Raw genomic sequence first — 5416 nt, 5'->3', positions numbered from 1 at the left:
ACTGCCAGTGTGTCATGAGTCACTGGACTCTCTCCCTATCTAACAATAAAAGTGCAATGGTGCACATCAAAGTACAAAAGCATCCCTAAAGGGGGTACATGAATTGGCATTACTGCTACTCCTAAAAAGGCGGGAAAGAATTAGCCAATGAGCAGAGAGGGAAAGAGTAAGTCAAAGTTGGTAGAAGTACAGAGAGGGAGAAAGAGTACTAAAGATAAAGTTGGCAGATATAATGTGAAATATAGATTCATTTTATACATTATATACTGAAATGAAATAATAAAACAAAGTATCCTTTTGACTAGATTTTTAAAGAAATATTATACAAGAAAAATCCAATTTACAACATTTACAGTTCCCATTTGGACATCCGAACCATACAAAACATAATTGATTGAATAATATTGTATTAAATCGATTATGCACTCTAAGAAAAGTTCAGAATGTATTAGTATTCTACAGTACGCATTCCAGAGGAGCCAATCCACGATTTACATTATTGGGGCAAAAATTGAAATAATTGTAAATTCACAATCTAATTTAATCTAGGAATGTATAATTATACGGTCGGTATCTAGTGGCTAATTAAAGCACTGGATATTTAAAAAAAATACCAAAGTATATGTTCATGAATTAAACTGAGAAAGACGGATATAAATGGACACATTATCGTTCACTGTAATAATTCATGTTTCAGAATAAGCATCATTTGTGAAATATTATGGTGTAAGCAAAAACACTTCCGTCAGAATAAAACCAGGGGGAAAACCCAAACAAACATTAAATTAATAAGTAAGTGACATGAAATTGTACAGAGAATTATCATAAAACATGAACGACATATCGGTTATGCGATTTTTGTTTATTGTTATTTTTTACAAGAGAATAGAATTGAATACATATTTTCACTCGATTGGAAAACAATCAGGTTCATTAAATATGAATTGGATAGCAGTTTATTATTCATTTATCTATACTTAAATTTAGTATTTATCAATTTGGTAAGTGCATGTGACCAATATTGGGAGCTAATGCCAGTGTAAGCGATCTCAAATCTGTTGAGGATTTGATATAATCTGAACTCTATGCATAATTGAATATTCTCCGTTCCCATTTTATCAAAGTCTATCATTAAAAATGCATCTTGATTATTCACCAAAATGCACATGTTATATCTGATGAAGGACACCTGAGCGCCATGATCCATTGATGACTCCCATTATCATGGTTATACTCGTAGGAGGAAAGATGACTATCATTCATTGTCATTCCCATTCTATGCATATCCACAAACCCTCTGGATCTTTTCTTTCTCTCTCCCTCATTTACCACTTCCCTTCTTTCTTTCTCTTCCATCTCCTAGTCCTTCCATTTATACTTCTGCTTTTCTTCATCTATCATAGCTTCCTCTCCCCGGCTCTTCCTTTTCTCCCCTCTCTTGTTCTCGTTCTTTCTCTACCCCTCTCCCTCCCTATTCATTCCATCTACCATCTTTGCTATCCTTTTTTCCCGTCTGCCAAGGTCTGTCTGTCTCTCTCAATCCCCGTCCCTTTTTGTCCCCATCTCTCTATCTTTTCTTTCTCTTTCTCCAACTGTATTCTGTTTCATTTCATTACAGAAAAAATATTCCCGAAATTTAATAACGAAAACTATTTGGTTAAAATTAAGACGTATAGAGGATAGAGCGTAAATGAAAAAAAGTTACTATGATAAATACATTATAAAAGAATACATAATTCAGCAGACACATCTTTGCACATCACAGAGGTTCAATGGGTAGCATGTCTTTATCTCTCATCACACTGCAATTTTCCCGTTTATTTTTTCTTCTTCCAACGATTTTCTTAGTAATATCTCCTCCTTAATTAAAGAATCTCATTCATATAACGCTACCTTGTCTTCTCTATAAATCTCGAGATAACATAGAATGAAGTTCTCGGGGTATATGAGAAGCCCGTCGTTGGATAAGAAAATAATTAAATTCTAGCCTAGGCCCCGATGATATATTGAATTTATATTAAGACTCAGATGAAAGATATTATGGATATGAATTAGGCTGTGTTTATTGAAATGAAAGGTGAAAAGTGCAATGATCGAGGATAGTAATAGGCCTATTTTTTGTCCTTACTGCTCTTTATTAAAAAAAAATGAGAACTTGATTTTCTTCGAAGACTTTCAAGCAGAATAGTCTAAATTGTGCATAGGAATATGAATAACAATCAAAACTTTTTATGTTGTTGTAAGCACACCACACTCTTCTTGTTAACAAAATTGATAAGGAGAGTGGCAACACTTGGTTGAAGAAATATGGAAAGAAATTTGAAGTTTTTCATTGCCATAAGTACTGGCGTAAATCCGTGACGTCACACTATTCAAACAGGGGGGGGGGGGTGTGACAATTGATCATCCCCTAAACAATAGGTTAATCGCCTGGATTTACGCCAGTGGCTATAAGGAAACCATAAAGTATGCAAACCCTAATAAATGACTCTTTGATGTAATTAATTATAAATACTCCTAAGTTGGTTAATCTGCTACCAAATGTTGCTCAACATTTCAAGAGTACGCACTGTTGATATAAAAGGCGGTAATCCTTAAAGAAATAACGGAAATTTGTTAAAATAGTAGTCGAATTATAGATCAAATAAATAAAATACAACAATAGACCGTGGGGACTCAGGTTGAGGGAAGGAATTCTTTTTTTTAGTCTTAGCACTCAGTGCATCACGGGAATGTTTTTTTCCCTTTGAGGGAGCGGAAACAAAATTGCCGATAACCTATAGAGACAAACTTGAGACAATCATGTTTGTATACTTCTCCCACGATCCTCTTAAAGACACAATCATGCAACCATGTCAATGATGTTTGTAGCATTTTTATTCGTTTGATGTACGACAAAATAAGCTATGCATCTAAAATAATTTGCTCATGCAAATACAGAAGTAATGTGCAGATTCTACCTGGCATTGCATATTTTAAGGAGAAAATGGAAACACATTCCAAATGTTTTCACTAAGTTTTGATGTTAAAGAACCAGATAAAATGTCAAAATACAGTGATACCACCAGTCTGTACAATTACTTGTGGTGCTATGTCAGATTGTTGCCCTTTAAACTCTCGAGAAATCGAAAAGTCTCTTAGCAAGCAATCTGAGCATGTGTAGTATACAAAAACAATGATGACCCGAAATATAAAATATTTGAAGGGGACTGTTTTTGCACCAGGTGCCTTTATTTTTTCAATATAGTAATTTGAAAGAGCTATAGGGCAAATCGGGCTAGCCTGACCAATAAAGAGAAGAAAAAATACAAAAACAAACAGAAGACTTCAATAAGCAAAGATTCTTTCTGTCATATATTTGGTATTGGGGGCTGGGGGGGGGGGGGGCTGGGGACATGGCCCTGCTCCCCTTCCTACCACAAGCGTTGCATTCTACAATAACGGACAATATGTTAACATATAAAGCCATACATGTAGCCGACATAATTGTATCGCAAAACACGAAATCCCAGACCTGAATGCCTCGAGGGTAAGAAATCTAACACATTAGGCCTATATGTGTAAAGTATATTGACGCTGGAAGGTTCAAGTGTGTTTTCATGATCGGGTTCAAGTACCACGCTTAGGGCAATGTCCACATTGCTTCTCCCCCCCCCCCCCCCCTGTTCTTCCCTCTGAACGACACAATGACGATCCGATCAGACAAGGCAATATTGAACTGATGCTATTGACTATGATGAATCATAGAGAAAAGTATATCAAAATTTATGTTAATGATAATTATATTAACACTAATACAGCATCATTATAACTATTATTATGATTATTATCATCATTATCATTAAAGATAATAAAAACAATATTATTATTATCATTTCTTTCATTTCATTTTCATGATGATGGTGATTATTATTGTTGTTGTTATGGCTTCAATTACCATTAGAAGAAGTTGTAGTTGTGGCAAGTAGGAGTAATTATAATGATAACAATAATGATATTAATAATGATGTTTGCCTGTGAAGGGACGGTTCGAGCTGATCAGTGACAAAAAGGAAACAGCCTCAAATTTTTTTGGGAGCAAGGGATTTTACCTATATTTGTGTCAAAAAGGAACTTTTATGTCACCTGATCTTATCACACTTCTGACAGTGTCCATGAAATCTACGCCTGAGCTGTAATATGTCCGTTATTAAAGCACCTAGCGGTATTGCATTTACCGCCATCTCCCCCTCTCCCTCTCTCTTTCTCTCTTCTCAACTCCTCTTCCTCATCTGTCACACAAGTTCACGTGTTTACTCGAAACCAATACGCACCGTCTGCCCACCGATTTGTTTGATGTCAACGCGGCTCTGCGATATAAAAACATACACAAACTATGCATATGTGTAATATTTCATTTTTATCGCACACACACGCACGCACACCGTGTGATAGTTTTTGCTATATCACGACGAATTGATCTTGGTTGGTAATGATCGCAATTTAGGAGGGAAGGTTTTGATGAAGGCATTGACTTGATGTTACGAGGGAGCAGCCGAATCCACCCCATCGCACTGTTTAACGACACCCATATCATCCCCATCTTCCCGCGTCAGGTTTCTATTGGCAACCTCCCAGTAGTATGGTATTCATATTTAAAGGGAGTACTATTCGGAGGCATTCACAAGAGAACCGTTTTCATATAGGTGAGTATAACTATATTCGTTTACATGTATATATAATTCTCATCATACTTGAGATAAGAATAAAATATGATCTGCCTACAGTTTGACTTTTCATATTAATAAAGGTATATATACGTTTACCAAAGTACCAATACGAATAAATGGCCATGGTTTGAAATATACAAATAAATGCAGAAAACAATACGCGCAAATAAAAAAATGTTTGAATGTGAAAACAAGGGAAGTTCTTTCTAATCAAATTCATGTAGTTATCATGTTCGGATATAGGAATAATATGTGTATTATTCATGATTAAAATAGCCTTCCTACGATGTGTAATTAGACCGACGTTGGGGCTTGGCATTCAAAACTCATGCCATGTATAAAACATAGGGCTTCATCCGACTTTGATGCAATGTGAGAGATAGCATTAATTTTGACAATTCAAACATTAATTGAGGAAGAAGTAAATATGGATTCTTCTGAAAATGAAATGATTAAAATTTTGATTCAACATGCTCAAAGATACTGAAATTTGGGCAATTCTACGATAAAGCGATTGTATACTTGTATGATCGTATTAAATAGACATAGTAAAAAAAAATACAGTCGAGCAGTAAAATGCATATTTCAGAGTCTAAATCAGATTGTATATATAAAATACTTCATACGCTAACACGCCAATGACTATATATACAGGAATTCAATGAAGATGGTTAACAATATTATTATTATTATTATTATGATTATTA

Source organism: Lytechinus pictus, chromosome 1 (assembly GCF_037042905.1).
Source record: "Lytechinus pictus isolate F3 Inbred chromosome 1, Lp3.0, whole genome shotgun sequence".
Classification (NCBI taxonomy): domain Eukaryota; kingdom Metazoa; phylum Echinodermata; class Echinoidea; order Temnopleuroida; family Toxopneustidae; genus Lytechinus; species Lytechinus pictus.
The sequence above is the reverse complement of the archived record's forward strand: the minus strand, read 5'-3'. Positions refer to the sequence as shown.